This window comes from Argopecten irradians, chromosome 5 (genome assembly GCF_041381155.1).
Source record: "Argopecten irradians isolate NY chromosome 5, Ai_NY, whole genome shotgun sequence".
Taxonomy (NCBI): Eukaryota; Metazoa; Mollusca; class Bivalvia; order Pectinida; family Pectinidae; genus Argopecten; species Argopecten irradians.
In genome coordinates, this window is record NC_091138.1 from 38,912,912 (window position 1) to 38,938,222 (window position 25,311).

General features: G+C 39.1%; 1 long non-coding RNA gene across 2 annotated transcripts in view; it reads right to left on the reverse strand.

Annotated features, from left to right (window-relative positions):
• LOC138323796 (uncharacterized) overlaps positions 1–25,311 on the reverse strand; it is a 58,162-nt gene that overhangs the window by 12,782 nt on the left and 20,069 nt on the right. For both annotated transcript variants that reach the window (XR_011208593.1, XR_011208594.1), the window contains exons 3-4: positions 24,044–24,118; positions 9,461–9,498 (exon numbers count right to left, since the gene is read on the reverse strand). This is a non-coding gene — a long non-coding RNA (uncharacterized lncRNA). The remainder of the gene's footprint in view (positions 1–9,460; positions 9,499–24,043; positions 24,119–25,311) is intronic.

Sequence of the window (25,311 nt, forward strand, 5' to 3'; positions counted from 1 at the left end):
TATGGCTGGGTACTATCACGGAGAATCAGGATTCACCTGTCGTGACCCTGTTTTGATGGCCCTTTTCCTCAAATGTTTCCCTACACAGGTGTGCACAGGTGGGAGCTGACCTGGATTAGGATCTTGTCAATTGTTTGTGATATTTCCTGTTTTTAGTTCATGGTCAATCAGGTTAAGAGAAGAGAACAGGGGCACATTAAGCTCCTTACCAGCATGTGGCATCAAGAGGAATATGGATAGACCTGTTGGATAATAGCACAGGATAGATTCTATAGAAATATGGATCTCAGGAGAGCAGAGATTGAATGACAGATTCAAATCATAAATATGACATCTCAAAGACACCTTTCAAGAAAAGAACATAACAGTTCTCAGCAATGGGACATTCTTAGTTATATAATATGTCAACTTCTCTTCTTCTACATTGGACTAGGACATGACAGCTCTTTTCAGGAACAGACCATGATAATTTCTCTCAGGAATTGGGTTCAAGCATAGAACATGACAGCTTCTCTCAGGAATGGGACACAAAAGCTATTTCCAGGAATAAAAAACCAGAGCTCAATGAAGACAAGAAGATGACATTTGTGGCTCTGAGGATTAAAGCATGAAAGGAAGATGATTGCATCTTTGATGCAAAACAGGATACTAGGATATGTTATGATTGTTTGTTAATACAAATAAACAAGGCCAAGGACAATTTGACAACCTGCATTCCAGTTCAAGGATTTTTAAAATCATTTTTACAAGAAGCTCATTACCCCTGAAGATGCCTTTAGACTCTTCTAAATCAAAGGCAAAACCAGTTCATTAGAAAATTTCAGGGGTGAAAAAGTTAAGACATAAATGCACCCATCTAAAATGGGGTGGGACAAGATAGAACGGACATGGCTAACACTTTCTCCCTCCCACACCCCCATTTCATGAGGGGTGGGGTTAAGGCATGGCACATACACACATCCATTTTATAGTGGGGATACAGAATTTTCCTGCAGGTGTAGAGTAAGAAGACCAATATTTTCTAACATGGCATCTATGTACGTGATGAATACAGGCATATTACCTGTGCCATCTGCACGTTATTGGTTCTTACGTGTCACACTGGTGCAATAATCTAACTTCTCTCTCTGTATAGAATGCTAATTCAAATCCTCCAAAAAATATCTCCTGGACAATTTATGCTAAAAAGAATTAAACATTTTTCCATGTTCATACATAAACCACACGTTGACATGTGGAGAGAGAGTGACATGTTAAGACACAGGGTAATTAATGCGGGATTGGGATGGAGCTGTCACTTATCCATCAAATCTGATACCTACTACTGTACCTGTTGACGCTCCTCTCATCTACAGGCAATCAAATCTACTCCACTAATTGATTTATGAAATAAGAGGTGTGGTGCAAACTTAATCTATATATTCAGGAATCAATCAGTTTAATAATACTGAATATATCAACTGGTAGGCTAATAATTATAGTTTATTTTGGGTAAATCAACAATCTGTCAACGATACAAGATGGATAATACACGATTATCTTTGTTTTCTATGTTGATATCAACAAAATAATATAGCTGTCATATATAAGATTGATGAAGTCCACCAAGTTTGCCATCAGGCTATAAATTATATTTACAGTCCACACTTCATACACACCACAACCACTCTATATTCCAGAGGAGTTTTAATAACTGACACCTGAGGGGTCTATCTACTGGTGGTACACACTGACACCTGAGGGGTCTATCTACTGGTGGTACACACTGACACCTGAGGGGTTTATCTACTGGTGGTACACACTGACACCTGAGGGGTCTATCTACTGGTGGTACACACTGACACCTGAGGGGTCTATCTACTGGTGGTGACACACTGACACCTGAGGGGTCTATCTACTGGTGGTACACACTGACACCTGAGGGGTTTATCTACTGGTGGTACACACTGACACCTGAGGGGTCTATCTACTGGTGGTACACACTGACACCTGAGGGGTCTATCTACTGGTGGTACACACTGACACCTGAGGGGTTTATCTACTGGTGGTACACACTGACACCTGAGGGGTTATCTACTGGTGGTACACACTGACACCTGAGGGTCTATCTACTGGTGGTACACACTGACACCTGAGGGGTTATCTACTGGTGGTACACACTGACACCTGAGGGGTCATCTACTGGTGGTACACACTGACACCTGAGGGGTCTATCTACTGGTGGTACACACTGACACCTGAGGGGTTTTATCTACTGGTGGTACACACTGACACCTGAGGGGTCTATCTACTGGTGGTACACACTGACACCTGAGGGTTATCTACTGGTGGTACACACTGACACCTGAGGGGTCTATCTACTGGTGGTACACACTGACACCTGAGGGGTCTATCTACTGGTGGTACACACTGACACCTGAGGGTTCTCTACTGGTGGTACACACTGACACCTGAGGGGTTTATCTACTGGTGGTACACACTGACACCTGAGGGGTTTATCTACTGGTGGTACACACTGACACCTGAGGGGTCTATCTACTGGTGGTACACACTGACTACTGGTGACACTGAACCTGAGGGGTCTATCTACTGGTGGTACACACTGACACCTGAGGGGTTATCTACTGGTGGTACACACTGACACCTGAGGGGTCTATCTACTGGTGGTACACACTGACACCTGAGGGGTTTATCTACTGGTGGTACACACTGACACCTGAGGGGTCTATCTACTGGTGGTACACACTGACACCTGAGGGGTTTATCTACTGGTGGTACACACTGACACCTGAGGGGTTTATCTACTGGTGGTACACACTGACACCTGAGGGGTTTATCTACTGGTGGTACACACTGACACCTGAGGGGTTTATCTACTGGTGGTACACACTGACACCTGAGGGGTTTATCTACTGGTGGTACACACTGACACCTGAGGGTATCTACTGGTGGTACACACTGACACCTGAGGGGTTTATCTACTGGTGGTACACACTGACACCTGAGGGGTCTATCTACTGGTGGTACACACTGACACCTGAGGGGTCTATAAACTGAATGAGGGTTATCTACTGGTGGTACACACTGACACCTGAGGGGTCTATCTACTGGTGGTACACACTGACACCTGAGGGGTCTATCTACTGGTGGTACACACTGACACCTGAGGGGTCTATCTACTGGTGGTACACACTGACACCTGAGGGGTCTATCTACTGGTGGTACACACTGACACCTGAGGGGTTTATCTACTGGTGGTACACACTGACACCTGAGGGGTCTATCTACTGGTGGTACACACTGACACCTGAGGGGTTTATCTACTGGTGGTACACACTGACACCTGAGGGGTTTATCTACTGGTGGTACACACTGACACCTGAGAGGGGTCTGGTAACACTAACTGGTTATCTATGTGGTACACACTGACACCTGAGGGGTTTATCTACTGGTGGTACACACTGACACCTGAGGGGTCTATCTACTGGTGGTAACACACTGACACCTGAGGGGTTATCTACTGGTGGTACACACTGACACCTGAGGGGTTTATTACTGGTGGTACACACTGACACCTGAGGGGTCTATCTACTGGTGGTACACACTGACACCTGAGGGGTATCTACTGGTGGTACACACTGACACTGAGGGGTCTATCTACTGGTGGTACACACTGACACCTGAGGGGTCTATCTACTGGTGGTACACACTGACACCTGAGGGGTCTATCTACTGGTGGTACACACTGACACCTGAGGGGTTTATCTACTGGTGGTACACACTGACACTGACAACTGAGGGGTTTATATCTACTGGTGGTACACACTGACACCTGAGGGGTCTATCTACTGGTGGTACACACTGACACCTGAGGGGTCTATCTACTGGTGGTACACACTGACACCTGAGGGGTCTATCTACTGGTGGTACACACTGACACCTGAGGGGTCTATCTACTGGTGGTACACACTGACACCTGAGGGGTCTATCTACTGGTGGTACACACTGACACCTGAGGGGGTCTATCTACTGGTGGTACACACTGACACCTGAGGGGTCTATCTACTGGTGGTACACACTGACACCTGAGGGGTCTATCTACTGGTGGTACACACTGACACCTGAGGGGTCTATCTACTGGTGGTACACACTGACACCTGAGGGGTCTATCTACTGGTGGTACACACTGACACCTGAGGGGTCTATCTACTGGTGGTACACACTGACACCTGAGGGGTTATCTACTGGTGGTACACACTGACACCTGAGGGGTCTATACTACTGGTGGTACACACTGACACCTGAGGGGTTATCTACTGGTGGTACACACTGACACCTGAGGGGTCTATCTACTGGTGGTACACACTGACACCTGAGGGGTCTATCTACTGGTGGTACACACTGACACCTGAGGGGTCTATCTACTGGTGGTACACACTGACACTGAGGGTCTACTACTGTACACACTGACACCTGAGGGGTCTATCTACTGGTGGTACACACTGACACCTGAGGGGTCTATCTACTGGTGGTACACACTGGACACCTGAGGGGTCTATCTACTGGTGGTACACACTGACACCTGAGGGGTCTATCTACTGGTGGTACACACTGACACCTGAGGGGTCTATCTACTGGTGGTACACACTGACACCTGAGGGGTCTATCTACTGGTGGTACACACTGACACCTGAGGGGTCTATCTACTGGTGGTACACACTGACACCTGAGGGGTCTATCTACTGGTGGTACACACTGACACCTGAGGGGTCTATCTACTGGTGGTACACACTGACACCTGAGGGGTTTATCTACTGGTGGTACACACTGACACCTGAGGGGTCTATCTACTGGTGGTACACACTGACACCTGAGGGGTCTATCTACTGGTGTGGTACTGAGGGGTTACACTGACACCTGAGGGGTTTATCTACTGGTGGTACACACTGACACCTGAGGGGTCTATCTACTGGTGGTACACACTGACACCTGAGGGGTCTATCTACTGGTGGTACACACTGACACCTGAGGGGTCTATCTACTGGTGGTACACACTGACACCTGAGGGGTCTATCTACTGGTGGTACACACTGACACCTGAGGGGTCTATCTACTGGTGGTACACACTGACACCTGAGGGGTTCTATCTACTGGTGGTACACACTGACACCTGAGGGGTTCTATCTACTGGTGGTACACACTGACACCTGAGGGGTCTATCTACTGGTGGTACACACTGACACCTGAGGGGTCTATCTACTGGTGGTACACACTGACACCTGAGGGGTCTATCTACTGGTGGTACACACTGACACCTGAGGGGTTTATGGTGGTACACACTATATCTACTGGTGGTACACACTGACACCTGAGGGGTCTATCTACTGGTGGTACACACTGACACCACCTTACTACGGTGGTACACACTGACACCTGAGGGGTCTATCTACTGGTGGTACACACTGACACCTGAGGGGTCTATCTACTGGTGGTACACACTGACACCTGAGGGGTCTATCTACTGGTGGTACACACTGACACCTGAGGGGTCTATCTACTGGTGGTACACACTGACACCTGAGGGGTCTATCTACTGGTGGTACACACTGACACCTGAGGGGTCTATCTACTGGTGGTACACACTGACACCTGAGGGGTCTATCTACTGGTGGTACACACTGACACCTGAGGGGTCTATCTACTGGTGGTACACACTGACACCTGAGGGGTCTATCTACTGGTGGTACACACTGACACCTGAGGGGTCTATCTACTGGTGGTACACACTGACACCTGAGGGGTCTATCTACTGGTGGTACACACTGACACCTGAGGGGTCTATCTACTGGTGGTACACACTGACACCTGAGGGGTCTATCTACTGGTGGTACACACTGACACCTGAGGGGTCTATCTACTGGTGGTACACACTGACACATGAGGGGTTTATCTACTGGTGGTACACACTGACACCTGAGGGGTCTATCTACTGGTGGTACACACTGACACCTGAGGGGTTTATCTACTGGGGTACACACTGACACCTGAGGGTTATCTACTGGTGGTACACACTGACACCTGAGGGGTCTATCTACTGGTGGTACACACTGACACCTGAGGGGTCTATCTACTGGTGGTACACACTGACACCTGAGGGGTCTATCTACTGGTGGTACACACTGACACCTGAGGGGTTTTATCTACTGGTGGTACACACTGACACCTGAGGGGTCTATCTACTGGTGGTACACACTGACACCTGAGGGGTCTATCTACTGGTGGTACACACTGACACCTGAGGGGTTTATCTACTGGTGGTACACACTGACACCTGAGGGGTCTATCTACTGGTGGTACACACTGACACCTGAGGGGTCTATCTACTGGTGGTACACACTGACACCTGAGGGGTTTATCTACTGGTGGTACACACTGACACCTGAGGGGTCTATCTACTGGTGGTACACACTGACACCTGAGGGGTCTATCTACTGGTGGTACACACTGACACCTGAGGGGTCTATCTACTGGTGGTACACACTGACACCTGAGGGGTCTATCTACTGGTGGTACACACTGACACCTGAGGGGTCTATCTACTGGTGGTACACACTGACACCTGAGGGGTCTATCTACTGGTGGTACACACTGACACCTGAGGGGTCTATCTACTGGTGGTACCACTGACACCTGACACCTGAGGGGTTATCTACTGGTGGTACACACTGACACCTGAGGGGTCTATCTACTGGTGGTACACAATGACACCTGAAGGATCTATCTACTGGTGGTATACGCTGACACCTGAGGGGTCTATCTACTGGTGGTACACACGACACCTGAGGGGTTTATCTACTGGTGGTACACACTGAACCTGAGGGTTATCTACTGGTGGTACACACTGACACCTGAGGGGTCTATCTACTGGTGGTACACACTGACACCTGAGGGGTCTATCTACTGGTGGTACACACTGACACCTGAGGGGTTTATCTACTGATTGACACATGTACATGAGTAATCTAATTTCTTATAACAATTTATCTGTAGTCATCGTGAAATCTGAGGGGCTAAAGACTAACACAATTCACATTGACAAATGCGGTGAAGTATGTGGAGACATTCATTTCTGATGAGTTTATCTACATACAATTTTAAATTATAATGACACATTCAGGAAATTTGCTGCATGTTCAAACTGGGATATATACTACTGACAGTTTTATACCTTATAGTTGAGTACCATGACCTTGAATTTGAGCCATCGTTAAAAGGTGAAAATAATCATCATTAGATGAGTTATCTATTAGACTTACACTAATGTAGGGGTGAAAATCTGCATTCCAGTGCAACAACATGAGAAACGAGATACTTAATTGACAGGTGACAATAAATACCATATAAAAAATCCATAAATTTATGTTTTGTTTGAAGCCAACGGCTGTTTTGCCTGAGTGGGTTACGGCGTTGGTATGAAATTGAATATTAAACAGTATATAGATGGATAGGAGTTAAAGATTCTCCTCACATACTCAACATGTTAATTAATTACTACAGTCACTGTGTAAATCTCAGACGTACATACTAACACTGTCGCCAGCATGTTATATCGCAGAGATATACGACATCTACTCATTAGTCATCTTATATTTTTCGTTTAGAATTTAACACAGTCACATTCTAATTTCACCAGGTCTTTCACATCAATCTGCAAATTAATAACAATTGAACCTTGACTCTTTAACCCTATTTCAGTGAAAGTATTCTGTTGGTTTGGGCAACGGTTCACATCAAATGAAGTTAACATGAATACACAGATAATGAGAAGTCATACCTACCACCCTGCTGACTGACATTGAGATTTGTATTAGGGTAATTTTCAGGAGTTTTCTAAACATTTCCTGGGCTTTTTTTTAATGAATATATGTTTTTCTGAGAAGCTGATACCTTAACTAAGAAACTAGGCTATAGTAACACATTTTGTTATAATTGCGGATAAAACACCAGTACATAGGCAGGTATAAACAAGCATGACCAGGTGATGATGGCCGTTTTACCTGCGCGTACCTATCTATCTTTACCTGTGGATAATTAGGAGTTTAATTGGACGCCTTATCTCTATACTAAATACCTGTCTCTGATATCAGGCTATACAGAACCTGTCCTAATGTTCACCTAATCATACAACCGATATCTATCACTCGCAAACCTTTTCTCTTCTTAATTCAGAATTTGTGAATTTCTGATGTCAATTATGTCAGGTAGTCTAAAGCACAGTTTTAATTGGGTAGATAATCATCAAGCAGTAGTGTTTAGGTAGAGTAAAACCCATCAATCTTGTCTGGGGTTGGCACTAGTGTGTTGGAGGTAGGACTCACATTATACTTCCTGCAAGTCTATCGTAACAATACCATCCGTATCACACAATACCATTGGGACAATACATGTAGAATATTGCTGATTTTGCAATAACGTATTTTGAGATATATCTATTGTGACACGGTGTCAGCAGACAAAAGGAATCCCCAATCGATCCCGGATATCATTGTCAATTTCGGTACAGATCTAGTGCAGGCGGCTTCTAAACTGTTTGCTTTATTTAAGTGCTTGTTTGATCTAATATATTGTCTGTATAGACTTGTTCAGTATATGTCAGTAAGGTAAACATGTACTTCAAGGACTCTTACATCTGTAGTATTGACATTTCCTGTTTCTGATCATTATAATGGTAGAAATTTTACTTTTTATATACCTGAGTGTAAACGAGATGTCAAAATCAATCAAAGACAGTCTTCTTAGTCTTATATGACAGCATGATCAAATGTTACAACCAGACTGTCGGTACTTGAACCCAAGGCCTCCAAACTCTAGACAGACACACCTACTATTGTACGATGCAAGGTGAAAATGCACAGCCAGAATGTGGTTTAAACCCAGGCCCTCTGAACACTAGCCTTACACCCTACAACTTGAGCTACCCGGTCGCCCACGATTTACCAAATCTGATCCTGACTACCATCTTTCAGACCATTCTAAAACTGCATGATCTGCAAGTATTTCTGTATCTTTATTAATTAATATCAATGTAATTTGAGAGTGGCCCGAACTATATATCTCCTCCCCATGCTTAAATCAAAATTTGGAAGCATTTAGTATTTTAGGCTGTTCCTGTTCTGATCTTCAAACCATTTTCTCCATGCTCCATCCTCTTCATCATCCGTTCCTCTGTCTCCTCCGATTCCATCTCATATCTGATCTTCTGCTCCTTCTTCTGTACTAGAGGTATATATATCTATCCCTCCCACATATCACCTTTTACTAACTTACCTGACTCCTCTCCATCACTGCCCCATCTCCCCACCACCCCATGCTAAGGTATGACCTGCCCCACCAGCCCTCCCCACTGGTCCCTTTATACAACTCTGACACCTAATCACAACCATCACCAAACCTGACTCACCTGATTTATGTCCATTGTCAGAATGTCTTTTCCTCTGTCTGAAACATATAAATGGAGAAGAAACCTGAGACAAAGTTATTAGGTAAAATGGAATAATGTATGCTATAGCCAAGAACATTTGTTATTTAATTAATATTATATTCTGAAGTACCCACTACATTACATGGTGCCTGATGATTTCTATCCCATTGTATATCGGGTATCTGCTGTATATTTGGTGCCTACATGATAAAAGTGATTTGTGGTGCCTGATAGTGTTTCCTGTTGTATTGTGGTTATGTTCAATATTAGTTTTCGAATGATGTGGGTGGTCGGCTAACACAGTGGTAATTAATTCACTTTTCACCAAGACGGTAAGGGTCTGATCCAGGATACCAGGGTTTGATCCCTGGATCATATATGAATAGGTATCAGGTCATCAACTTAACGATATATGTTTGGTTTTATTATTTTAATATCCTATTAACAGCCAGGGTCATGTAAGGATGTGCCAGGTTTGTTGGTGGAGGAAAGCCGTAGTACCCGGAAAAAACCCATCGACCAACTGTCAGTACCTGGCAACTGCCCCACATTGGATTCGAACCCGCATCCCAGAGTTGAAGGGCTTGTTTAAATATGTCGGGACATCTTAACCACTCGGCCACTGCGGCCCCCAACTATATATGTTATACGGGCCAACAAGCACAATCCATGTAAGTTAATACATTTTGTTTCATAATTGTCATGAAATAAACTAATTTCAATTATTTTTCATTATGATGTGGTGCTTATTGTGAACCATTTCTTGTAAAAATTTTGATGTCTGATATCTTATTGTAAATCTATATACAATGGCTATGTCGTCTTAAAAATGTATTTATAACTCATTATGAAACTACTTATTACCCATATCTCTTATTTTTTTGCATGTAACAAGTGGCTGCAATCACAGGAGATTTCTCATAGATATTGCAGTGGATTTCACCACTGATAACAGTAATCAAGGTGTATGTTTTGTTTATTACTAGGTGAGCTATGTTTGTAAACAATCAGTGACACTTCCACACTTTCCTAGCCAGCTCTGGTGACCACATATCAAGTCCCGTCTGACCACCAAAACTCTCGGATTTCACCGATTCCAATCATCACTATTGCAGGTGCTGTAGTGTATTATGTGGGACACGCCTCATTGGGCCTCGTGAGAGGCACCTGTATTTTCACGTTTCCAGAGGATCAAGATACAATACATGTTGAGAGGATATTATAGCTATCAGGCTGATATAACGGATTGATATGATCACTCAACCGGCCCAAACCTGGGCATGGCGGGTCAAGTGAGAGATTCGCCCGATAACCTTACTTCACCCGCACTCTCTGACTGCATATCGCAGCCACTGAGCCAGAAAAATCAATTGCCAATTTAAAATATTATTGCAATTTTTTTTGGCCATATACAGATTTTGCTATTACTGTAATTTCAACTGTTAAGAGATCTAAGAATGGTTTTATTACTTCTTTGATTTGTGAACTTCGAATCATGAGCGTTTACAAACGCAAAAAATATTGCATACTTTATTAGTGCAGTTGAACTTAGCTCATTTAACTTGAAGACCATATTTGTTCAAAGTACTTTGTTGATCCGATAAAAACTTGACCATATATTATACAAGTATACTTATCATGAACTATTTAAAGTACGGTTAACAAATGTAGTCAGTGATTTTTTGAGAAGGTAAGTGACTGTCCTATACACTGCTAAAAATATTTCAATCATTTAAAACTATACCTGAAGAACAATTCTCAGTATATATGAAATTACAATTCTAAAATTTTCAACTGGAACCAAAATGAACTAAAGCAAACTCAGTGATGAATGTTTGCCGTGCATGATATATGTAAGCCAATATTACACAAAGATGTACCTACGGTATGTATGTAAGGTATACGTAAGACAAAAGATACGCCTATATATACATATGGTATGTACCTACGGTATATATAAGACAATAACTACGCCCAGATGTACTTAAGACTATACCTAGATGTACCTATATCAGCACTGACAGGACCAGAAACTTGTCATCACAGGTGTTGAGATCAAAGTGAGGACTAGGGAGGAGGGGATACCTGATCCTCGTCGCCTGACAGTACTACACACAATATCCTGTAGCTGGTAAATTAAGGGGAAGTTATTACCTTAATTTATACCTATATCACGAAAAATGGATTGATTAATTTGAGTTAGATCTATAAGAGTGCATGAATATCTCAAAAGTTCAAATGGACTAGGATGCAGGGACATTTGATGAAGTGGACTTGTGAGTGGGGTTATAGAAAAGAGCAAATTGTCAATGGTCAGTATAGCCAGTGTACAGTATAGGCAATGGTACCTAGGTCAGTATAGCCATGGTACATAATATAGCCATGGCAGAATAGGCAATGGTACATATAGGTCAGTATAGCCATGGTACAGAATAGGCAATGGAACCTTGGTCAGTAAAGTCTGGGCACAGAATAGGCAATGGTACCTATAGGTCAGTATAGCCATGGTACAAAATAGGCAATGGTACCTTGGTCAGTTAAAGCCAGTGTACAGAATAGGCAATGGTACCTTGGTCAGTATAGCCATGGTACAGAATAGGCAATGGTACTACCTGGTCAGTATAGCCATGGTACAGAATAGGCAATGGTACCTTGGTCAGTATAGCCATGGTACAGAATAGGCAATGGAACCTTGGTCAGTAAAGCCAGGGTACAGAATAGGCAATGGTACCTTGGTCAGTATAGCCATGGTACAGAATAGGCAATGGAACCTTGGTCAGACAGTGTACAGTATAGGCAATGGTACCTAGGTCAGTATAGCCATGGTACAGAATAGGCAATGGTACCTTGGTCAGTATAGCCATGGTACAGAATAGGCAATGGAACCTTGGTCAGTATAGCCAGGGTACAGAATAAGCAATGGAACCTTGGTCGACAGTGGTACAGAATAGCAATGGAACCTTGGTCAGTATAGCCATGGTACAGATTAGGCAATGGAACCTTGGTCAGTACAGTCAGGGTATAGAAAAGACAATGGTACCTTGGTCAGTATAGCCTGGGCACAGAATAGGCAATGGTATCTTGGTCAGTATAGCCTGGGCACAGAATAGGCAAAGACAACCTTGGTACCTTGGGTCCAAAGAAACAAGTTGCAGCATAGCCAATGAAAACCATTACCCTCTTGTACAATACCTAACCTCAACAATCAGGGTATTTTTATGACCCTTAAACGTTCGGGGCCACCAACATTTCCTTTAAAGTCATCGCAACAAAAACAATCAGATTGTAATGGATTTTTTTATATACCTAAACGTTTCTGTTCAGTGATCGGTTTCCTTCACACAAACCCAGCAAGAAAGGCCATTTACCTCCCACGTCTGGGTTCGCTACTGATCACCCTCGCCTTACCACAGTGACTTAGCACAGTCGCTAGTGGTAATAGTGGTCACACATAGTGCAGTTTTATTGTAATCGTGTGTAGCTCAGGTATTATGACTATTGTAAACATAATTAGCCTAATGTTAAGTCCAAATGCTTCGTGTCATGTTAAAACAATCAGGTAAGTTCATGCAGTAAGAGTTTACATGGAGTTTGCATTTTATAGAAATCAAATTCAAAGGACTGAATAGACACGGAACATGAGCCTTTTGTAAGGTGTTGGTGTAATGTATAAAGTTTTCATTGTTTTCAATTGTTTTGTTTTTTTTCATTTTTTCTTCACACTAAAATATTCTATTGTACCATAAGGTGGCTCCGTTTGAGAGTTTTTGTGAAGGCTTTCTGTGGTTTACTAATATTAAAATATGATTTTATCTTATTGTTTCAAGTTCCTATTTTTAACTGATAGTCAATGTTTTGAAGAAAAACTTTTTGTGGAATATACAATATTACCAGGTATTTCTGATTTTAAAAGGGATTTTTAAAAAATGGCCTGCTTTCTCTACATTACAACTTCATTCAGAATTCTCTTTTAAAAAAATTCACACAAGTTTGAAATTAACTGGAGTTTCTACAAAAGTTCTACTATTGCTTTCATTGCTGGCAAAGTCCTGTTTATCAATGTCTTGGTCATAGGCTAAATATTTTATGAATCACTTTCAAAACATTAATTCATCCGTGTTATTTGATAACAGAAATTTCAATTGCTTGTTTCATAAGCTAAATATTCTATTATTGACTTTAAAAACATTTAAAGCAGCAAGCCATCCGTGTAATTTGAAAACAAAAACAATTTTTCGGCTTTTATTTTAGTAAACAAACACTGAAAAATACCTTGCACAAACACATTAAAAATGTTGTTTTCTTCTAAAATACCAAAACAAAAGTTTGTGAAAAGACAAAAGGAGAGAAAAAAATGTGAGAAGAAAGTACCGTTAAACTTGGTGTTACACGAAGGACAATGGAAGTCAGGTTTGACCTCTGTAGTAACAGACCAATCTTTGTTGATGCTGCATCAGATCAAACAAATACTATATCGATAAACTTACCTCTAGCTGTTTTCAAAGAAATTACAAAAGTCTCAAATTTCAAAATATTTTTGTTTTTAAATAATTTTCCCCTGTGATGATTAACATAGATGGACTTCCTCTACTGGCCGGAATCGTGTGACTGACGTTTGAAATTAATATCCTTGTGCCAAATCGGAACATAAGGTCATTGATTTAATACTTCTCTTATTTCACTTTATCGAACATTGTAGTTAAATTGTAATATATTTAAATTATTGATATTTGCCACCTGTAAAATGCACCCAGTAAAAACACATATCTGATTCACAAAAATGTTTGGAGTGCAGGGTTATTTAGTAAATATTGACTTTACACTTAATACATCAAATCATTACAATAAAGGTACAATTAATTCACTGTTCCAACAAAACTCAGATTACTTCTATATATATGATACTTACACAAGATAAAAAATCATAAAATTCTAAATTATATTAAAAATTGTGATCATTAAGTACACCTAAGTTATTACATGAAAATATTTTCCTAATATCACAACTAAATGAAAAAAGGAAGAGAAATAAAATAGTTTTCTCTGGGTATTCCCCAAATGCCTTTATCTTTCTTTTTATAAAATAAATAATTCATTATTGTTTAAGCTATAGTAGGAACTAAAAATAACTAAGACTGAAGTACTGGGTACTTAGAGTAAAATGATTTATATGTGTTCAAGCAAAATTAAGTAATAGTTATTTGAACAATGCTACTGTCCTTTTAATATGCCATTTAGAAAATGATGCATACTTAATTTAGATTTAATGTCAATAGCAGGTGCTTGGTTTGGGTGAAACCGTTAATGAGTTCCCACCCGAATCGTAAGCTCAAGATAAGTCACTTTTTTCTCCCTAGATCTCTATCTTCTAATATCAGATTTTACATTAAATGGAATCAGAGCTTAAGTCATTAGCGTCTCAATTTCATTGGATTTTGCAGAACAGATCGAAAGTTTATTGGAAAGTACTTAGAAATATGCAAGATCTAGTGTGACAATCAGATATGCTGTTAAGATAGGATCTGGACCTTGTCGTTGACTTCACTAGTGCATGTAGCCCTCGTCAAACGTTCGCCCAGCTTTCCCCTGATTGAAACTCACTCACACGATGAAGGAGCTGATATTAATGCAGTATTAACTTCATTGTGTCTGGATATTACATGATCGAACAAGACTTGACCAGCGTCGGCTGGCGTGATGACGTTGACGGAAAGTTAAAACCCTTTACCCTTTTAACTAGAAACTCCGGAAACATAGCACCACTCCTAAGAATGCATTTGAAAAAATTTGGCAACTCATTCCCAATCAGCTGATATTGAAATCCGATTGATTTTCGCCTCCACATTTTTCGATTTGTAACATGCAGACATGACACAGAAGCCAATGAGGCATAGAGAATTTGATACAACAATGGAGCATTTATTGGGGGTGTAGTGTGATTTAACTATCCATTGGACCTGGGCCAGCAGCATCCATACAAGGTGATGGATATTTTCTACTGGAGATGACAAGCAAAAGTGCTCAGGATTTACGAGGGTCCAAAAATGTAATTTAGTCCCCTTTGGTTTAAAACACTGACCCCCAGGAGCTGTGCTGTGTGGTAATGTCGCAATGGACGAGCCGTCAACCTTCTGTGACACATAGTGAAATCATATTGGCAATGACAAGTGTGCACAGCAGTAAAGTTTCTCTGTCTATATTTCATACTCTAGTATTATTCAGAAAATTCACGTACACCACGTAACAACGTTATATGATACCATCCTTGTATCTGTTATACACTAAAACCTCCAAGTGGAATTGTTAAAAATTAGGCCATTTCCTCATTAATGTATTTATTATTATTATCTAAATTCCTTTAATGCTAAAATCTGTATTTATTATGACACTTCATTTAAGGACATGATTTGACATTCGTCAGTCACTTTCTTATTCCTACAGTTGCCTCTCAATTTCCTACCTAAAACTATAGCCTAGACATGACTTTTACCCAAACCAAAATCCTAACATAGCCTTCAAATGAAATTTTATTCAATCTGACCTCAATTCATACAAATGAATTTTTACCCCAACCTAAATCTTATCTAAGGTCTATAGCTTGCAAATGAACTTTTATCTCAAACCTACATTCTACCTTACCAAATAACTTACAAAAACTTTTACCATTACCTATCCAACCTCAGCCTATCGATAGCCTATACATCAACTTAAATATCAACCTTTATTTTACTATAGCCAATAATCTACAAACACACTTTTACCATTACCTATATCCAACCTCAGCCTATCAATAGCCTATACTTTACTTTAATCAAAAATTTATATCCTATCGTAGCGCTACAACTGCCTATACCTTGCAAATATCTTATAAACAATTTCCTCCACCTGTTAACTATCTGAGGATGTAGTCTTTACATTAAATATTACCCTACATCAGTCTGTATTATACAAATACACTCAGCCTATCGTCTTAACATCTACTCCATCAAATGTACTTTCTCTGACAATAGTATCTACCGTATTTTACGGTATAGTTATAAAGCTGTATTCAGCGTTTTTGTATAGAAATAAAGTGCCATTTAGAAAATAGCAAATTCTAAGCTGATAAAATCTTTCTTAACTTGTATTTTGACATTGAGCGTTGATGGGTTGTGACCTTGAAAATCGATGAAGTGATTTCACCGTTGGCATTATTGGAGTAACCAGTTCTAACACATACGAACCAATGACCTTGGCAGGTCCAACACCTACACCTGCACAATGCCATTGCACTTCGCAGATCTGGGTAGATAAAAGTCAGGTAGAGAATAGAGACAATAGCCAGGTAGACAAAGGGTGTAACGCCAGAGGCTGGGAACACCTGAGTTCTCCGATTCCCTACCCCACCTATACCCAACCACAACAAACTTATCGCCCCCCATCAGATCTGTCAGATAGCTTGTGTCCAGTGAGCAGTTCTACTTTCACTTAGTTTCCCATGTAAACAATTCTGATTTTCACATTGGGAAATAGTTGAAAATGTCTTAATATTTTTTTGCAATTTTGTCCAAAAGGAGCGGTATCAGTTTACAGCAGACATATAAGAAAGTTAAGGCCTTGGTGCTGTGACCTAGCTAGCTGTCATGTGACTTTTCCCAGAGTCTACAACCTTAAAATTTGTATTACTGCCAGCAGGTGTAATAACTACACTTTATGTAAAAGTCCTATTGCAGTACACACGTCCTTACTTAGTGTGGTAATAATATTCGAGAAACAGAAATTTTGTAGAAAAATGTTTTACCGCACACCTATCATACAGAAATCCAGGATGTAGACAAAATACCCTAATCACCGTATATAAGCAGAGAAAGAAATATTTACTACTCTAAAAGAGAGATGTAAATTATGCAAATGTTTGATATATACATAATCATATAGCGTAAAGCAATTAAGTATTTATTATGTAGTAAATTCCATGCATTCATCAGTGAAGCAGTGAACTCCAGTGAAATGTGACCTTCAGTGAGCCGTGACTTGGACACTGGTTTTCTGCCTGATAAATCACAAATGGATCGTTTTTAGAGCCATTTGGGTATACTCACATCAGATAGTGATCACAATCATATATATACATCAAAAGATAGACTCAATTTCATAGTTTTGCATATCAACAATACAACATAAGCAAGTTGCAATTATTCAACTGCCATAAAAAAAGAGAAGTACAGAAAGTTTAAAAGTTGTCAAAATTTCAATAAATTTGCGATACATAAATATATATATATGTATAGTTGGCAAAATAAAAGTTGTGATGATCCATTTTTTCTTTAAACCAACCCATCCTACAACTTACATAAATATGGATACATGAAGAGAAAACTTTATCCTTAAAACACAAATGGCATATTTACCTGAAAATATTTACCTATGATTTATCTTGCAATGTATATTGCATTAATTAGAAATATTGTGAGAAATAATTTATTGTACCATTGATCGTTGAAATAACCCCTACTGGCAGCAGGTAAACCTGATCCCATGACATCATTGGCATCATCAGGTTGTATTTTTTTCCATCTATACATTATGAAGCATTGTGAGATGTTTGAGATAGTCTGTCTGTGAGTCAGAGATAAAGGGCAGACGTCCCGTGGTGTCACCTGACAGTTATAGATGGTTACATCACTCATGTACACACTTATCTGGGTAGACACCCGATCTTATACTCAACTACCCATCTCACACTGAACAAGAGTCAAGTCTCCTCATTGAACAGTTATCGTAACAAGAGTTATCTACCCTTATATTTAAAGATGAACAGTGATATCCTTTTATACAGCAAATTGTATTCATCTCAAGCCACACTGGAGTTATCTCCCCTTATTTACTAAGTTGTATGATCTCCTACTGAACTTGAGTAATCTCAACTTATTGAACAGGTCTAAATTACCAAAATCACATACTAAAATGGAGTTATCTTCCCTAGTTGACAAATAATCTCAATCTTGTACCCATAAGTTTCCCAATTTGTGTGGAACAATTTGATTTTGCATTACACTGGAGTAATTTAAATACCAGTTGTCACTAGAGTGATCTTCCCTACCATATTGAATTATCCAATATCATAATTTACTGGAATTATCTCCCTTGTTTGTCTTATATATAGAACTGGAGTTATCTCCCTTATAAGTTACTGATGTGAATGTGAATATGATGTTAAACTAATGAAAGTGACCCCAGTCTGGTGCACGATAAGGAAATCCCACAAAAACAAAATCCTTAAATCAAAGACGAGTCCATAGTGACAGTTTTTAAAACATTGAAAGGATTCCATCAAGGCACAAAACTTCTTATGTCAAATACATATATACATGTCTTTTCATACATATGTCAAATCAACTTAACTCTGAGAAATCTCATAACAGCTAACAGCTAGGCAATCTGATAGCACATCTATCTCCCCTTTTCATAAATTATCTAAATTTCTATTCTGAAAAGATTTTACTTTGATTGTACACTAAATGAGAAATTATTGCTCTCTAACAAAAGGACGGAATTGACACAGGTACATAAAAGGGCCATTTACCTATCTCCCAATCCAGATCACAGAATATACTTATGCTACGCTGATCAGTCCTTAGATTCTTCTCCAGATTTCTGTTTACAGGTATTTCACACTTAACAGTTGTACATTAACCTCAGTATATTTACATCATATTCTGTATTTGGTGACTTTTGTCAGTCTGTATCTGGTGGCTTGCCAGTCTATATCTGGTGTTAAATCACATTGGTCAGGTTGGTGCCAATGTTTTGGCCAAGTTAAACTAAAATTGTGATATGACTGCTGGGAGATGGGTATAGAAAGGGTTGAATAGAACCTCTAACTTACTGAAATATGATGATATATCCAGTGTAGCTAGGTATGTGTATATACTGTTACAATGTGATATTAACCTAATATGGGCATTGTTACTATAGTGATATTGACCTAATATGGACATTGTTACTCTAGTGATATTGACCTAATATGGACATTGTTACTCTAGTGATATTAACCTAATATTTGAATTGTTAATCTAGTGATATTAACCTAATATTTGAATTGTTAATCTAGTGATATTAACCTAATATGGGCATTGTTTATACTCTAGTTATATTAACCTAATATGGGCATTGTTACTCTAGTGATATTAACCTAATATGGGCATTGTTACTATAGTGATATTGACCTAATATGGGCATTGTTACTCTAGTGATATTGACCTAATATGGGCACTGTTACTATAGTGATATTGACCTAATATGGGCTTTGGTACTATAGTGATGTTAGACTAATATGGACTTTGTTACTATAGTGATATTGACCTAATATGAGCATTGTTACTCTAGTGATATTGACCTAATATGGGCACTGTTACTATAGTGATATTGACCTAATATGGGCTTTGGTACTATAGTGATGTTTGACTAATATGGACTTTGTTACTATACTGCTATTTGACTTAAAAGGGCTTTAGTACTACTATATAGTGACAATAATTAACCTATATAATTTGTATTATTTCATAGCCTATGGAAAAATAAATGATAATGAGAAGTTGATTTTATCTGAAAGTTTCCAATCAAGATTAGGTATAATGAGCTAGTGACATTGATGAGTATCGGTAACCTGAGCCATGCTTTCTCACTATTTTAGGAAGTGAAGGTATTACTGAGAATTTTTACTGTGATTGGAGCTGTTTACCGTGACCAAGTCCCACCACACCCCAGCTTACACAGATCCATTACAAACGTTTGATTCCTAATGCTTTTCTGTCACACACTCTGGTTTTTACTTCAAGTTTGGACATCTTGTCTTACCTGTGTATGTATAGATGTCACCTAGTGCAAAGTCATCTGACCAGCAGGTTTATACCCAATTAGATTCCTCAAATCCAATTTGTCCCTTTATTTAACACCTCAAAGCCTCAAATCCAACATGTTCCTCCATTTAACAACTCACAGCCTCAAATCCAACATGTCCCTTTATTTGACATCTCACAGCCTCAAATCCAACATGTCCTTCCATTTAATAACTCAGAGCCTCAAATCCTACATGTCCCTTTATTTGACATCTCACAGCCTCAAATCCAACATGTCCTTTTATTTGACACCTCAGCTTCAAATCCAACATGTCCCTTTATTTGACAACTCTCAGCCTAAAATCGAACATGTCCCTTTATTTAACAACTCACAGCCTCAAATCACAACCTCAAATCCAACATGTCTTTTTATTTGACACCTCAGCTTCAAATCCAACATGTCCCTTTATTTGACAACTCACAGCCTCAAATCGAACATATCCCTTTATTTGACATTTCACAGCCTCGAATTTGATATATTTGACACCTCACAGCCTAAAATCCAATATGTTCCTTTATTTCAAGCCTTACAACCTCAAAATCCCATTGTATCTCTATTACACCATGTATTTGACAATGCATTGCTGATGACTACCGTGTCCCTTTATTTGAAGTCTAATAGCCTCAAATCCAAATTTAGTGCCCAACAGTCTCAAATTCAACATGTATCTTTATTTGATGCCCTGCAGCCTCAAATCCAGCATATATATTTATTTGATATAGTAGAGTCTAAAATCTAACGTAACTTTTATTGGCACTTTACGGCTCAACTCTTCAATTCACAGCTCCAAACAGAAGTTGTCTCTGTATTTGAAACTACAAAATTTTCTTTACTCATATTGATCAGCTTAATTCTTTTCTTTTTTCTCTATGCTTATTTTACATTTACAAAAGTGCAACCTATTTCAGAACAACTGGTTTCAACAAAAAGACCATTTACCTGTTTACAAATCACACGTGCTTTAATATAAGAACATATCATTCATTCCAAAAATTTGTCAATGGTAATATTTGGATATTAATTGTTAACTATGGTTCAATAGCGAAGTGTCATGTGAATGTTGTGGACAATGACCTTAATATCAGTGCCCTAGTGCCCTAGTGACCATCGCAGTGTGGCCCTGGGGTGGGGGTAGGCCCCCCCATACGTGGACTGCGGTTATGTCAATCTCCCACGTTAGTCAAAGTCCTGATCAGACGTCTGATCAATGGCAATAATATCACACGCGGGGAAACATGATATTTGTTTATCTTTTGACAAGTCAATTGTTACCAAAAACAATGAAAAAACATAACTATATAACGGTGTAAACAGCCGTAAAACATATACACAAATATCTGGGTGATTAATTCTGAAAGTAGTATGACTTTGGAGAAAATGGGTCTACCCGACAATCTCCGACTACACGCGATGTTGTACTTATAATGGGGCATGATTAAGTATTATATATAACTGGTGTCAGGGGTAAATCTAATGGTAAAGACCTGTATATAGGATTGGAGGAGTGTATCAGAAGTACATATATCCTACAACAAACACCTACTCACACTGTAACCGAGTTTTCCCGAATTAACAGCTATTCAGATTTTGTTAAAACTTTTTAAACTTAAAAGACCATGTTAAAATTTAAGATGTGTTATTAGTCACAGCTAATTTCACAAACATTTGAGCTTCCTTATCTGGAATGCTCTAAAATCTCGGAATTTCTTTACGCTAATTTTTACATAACCCTGTGATAATGATGTTAGATTGTATTAAAGCGGTAAAGTTATTTTATCACTTTTCAGAATATTATCGACAGCATTCCACTTACTGAATCATGATTGCACTAATTCACACTAATTTTTAATGAAGAGTAATATTAATATTGCTTGTTTGCCAATTCATCACTTTCCGAATCAATTAAAATATTTAATTATTCACATCACAGCAGATTCTCAACAATACAGACCCAGCCCAAATCATCCAGATTAAGAATTTTCTGGACTGCTGAATTCAGTCTTCTTAGTCAATACAATGTAATTCAACTTGTACCGAGACATTTCCGTGTATTATATTTCTGACCCATCAGTGTTCAGATTATCACTAGTCTATAGTTAGTGTACTTCAGTGTACCTTTAAAGTATAAATTCAGCATTTATTTCTTGGTTTTAAATTTTGGTAACCTGTATTATCTGCTACAGTTCCTAAAATAAGGGGAGATGATAGAGTAAAATTTAGGGAGGACATTTCGTACAAAAAATTTAGTTCTGGTGACCAGTCTACGAAAACCTTTTTAGTCTTTCTCCAATACCAATGTGTTGGATAGTCCTATATCTGTGAGTAATGACGTCTATTATGACTGTAATTATATATACAGCTATAACTTTAAACTATTGGTACAACGAGAGACGTGTCAGGCATCTAAATATTTGTTACTGACCAATTAGCCGTCTTGATCAAATGACAAATTTATTGTAAATATGGAAAATATTGTGCTAATAATCAATCAAAATTATCAAATATATCCAAATCAGTCATTAAATGTGAAGCATTGTGTATAAACTAGTGCGGTTGAAATTACCTGATAAACATGTGCAAATGAACCTTAGCGACAATTTTTGTATATAGTTCACAGTGCTAATTAAACTATTATGTCATAGTCACCACAAATTGATTTATATTATTATATGTCATATGGTGAATGTTTTTACACATGAAATTTGACCATATTTCATCGCTCAAAATAAACAAACCCTATGTCAACAAGCTTTTTATAACATCATAAGTTTACATTAAGATATATTTTGTAATTTTGCGTTCCCATACAAAAATCTGATTACTAGATAATTGTAGAGGTTAGATAATTTGTACAGCTAACAGTCTCCATGTCTGAGCTATTGTTGACACACTTCATACCTCAGACACGACACGGATTACGGGCCTCGGGAGGGCTGGCCCAAGTCCCCGTGGTTCCGCCCTCATCATGAATTTATTAATAGAATCGCGTTGACAAACTAAACATCAATTACAGGTCTGTGTGTTAAAAAATATTAAATGGGTTCAATTAAACTGCAGAGTGATTAGCTATATTCATACTAAAAGTTAAGAAAACAGAAACTGTACACTGTATCGCCTCTCTAAATATGATTGCTCTATGTGTACACATTACCTCTATATCTTGTCATATCCCTTCCTATGTGTAATTACATGCATACGTCTACTAAATTCTACCTCTTTCTGTAAACTGTTTTTTTTCTTCCAAATTTATTATTCATTTTATAAACATAAAATATCTCTACTTCCAAATATGTTTCGAACAAAAACAAAAAATGTCCAACTGAAGACTTCTGAATACAGTCAAACCTCAAACCTCGCTAACCCAAAGTTGATCAGAATAATACTTATTTTTGAGCTAAGTGTTCATCAATGTATGAAAAAAAGTTTCGTCGGAACCATCAAAACACAAATGTTTTTGAAAGTCAAGATTCAAAGCTGACAATTAGGTTCAACTGTACTTTTTCTGCTGTTTCTAAGCCATGATGGGGCATCTGATATTTTTTTTTTTTTTAACTTTTATTAATTTAAAACTTCAGTAAAATTAAGCACTCTTACATGTATCCACAATCACACTCTCTGACCTGCCAACATGAAGAAAATTCATCGTTCATGTATGGCAGGTGAAAATTACAGGTAACATACCTGTCGTTAGGTAAGGCAGACCCATTCCATGTTTACCTGCTCACACACCTGTCATCATTAATTGTCTTCCCCATCCTAAAACAGAAGGCAAACTAATTAATACACACATGTAACAAAGTGTTGAACAATTAAATCTCAGCTCCTTAGTCCTCCAAATCTTAACGGAGTCCATCTTACCATGGAGGTCAATCAAGTAATTGTTTAGTGACCTCATCAGTCTCTAATAGTAAACAACAACAGTAACATATTAGTTATGTACCAACAGGACTTACACTGGTCACTCAATGGTCAAAACACCAAGGCTGAATCTATAGGCTAATCTTTGGACAGTCTGAGTTTGATTCCCTGAATGAACATGAACAACTCTGGGGAAGGCTTTCCATGGGGTACCATAGCTTTCTCCCATATCTCAACCCCCTCAAGAGGTAACAATATATAGGATGTAACAGCTGGTATCAATTGATGTAAACAAACTGACTCCATAGTCGGTAACAACATTGGCTAACTAATGGTCAGTATAGTCACATTGGCTAACTAATGGTCAGTATAGTCACATTGGCTAACTAATGGTCAGTATAGTCACATTGGCTAACTAATGGTCAGTATAGTCACATTGGCTAACTAATGGTCAGTATAGTCACATTGGCTAACTAATGGTCAGTATAGTCACATTGGCTAACTAATGGTCAGTATAGTCACATTGGCTAACTAATGGTCAGTATAGTCACATTGGCTAACTAATGGTCAGTATAGTCACATTGGCTAACTAATGGTCAGTATAGTCACATTGGCTAACTAATGGTCAGTATAGTCACATTGGCTAACTAATGGTCAGTATAGTCACATTGGCTAACTAATGGTCAGTATAGTCACATTGGCTAACTAATGGTCAGTATAGTCACATTGGCTAACTAATGGTCAGTATAGTCACATTGGCTAACTAATGGTCAGTATAGTCACATTGGCTAACTAATGGTCAGTATAGTCACATTGGCTAACTAATGGTCAGTATAGTCACATTGGCTAACTAATGGTCAGTATAGTCACATTGGCTAACTAATGGTCAGTATAGTCACATTGGCTAACTAATGGTCAGTATAGTCACATTGGCTAACTAATGGTCAGTATAGTCACATTGGCTAACTAATGGTCAGTAGTCACATTGGCTAACTAATGGTCAGTATAGTCACATTGGCTAACTAATGGTCAGTATAGTCACATTGGCTAACTAATGGTCAGTAGTCACATTGGCTAACTAATGGTCAGTA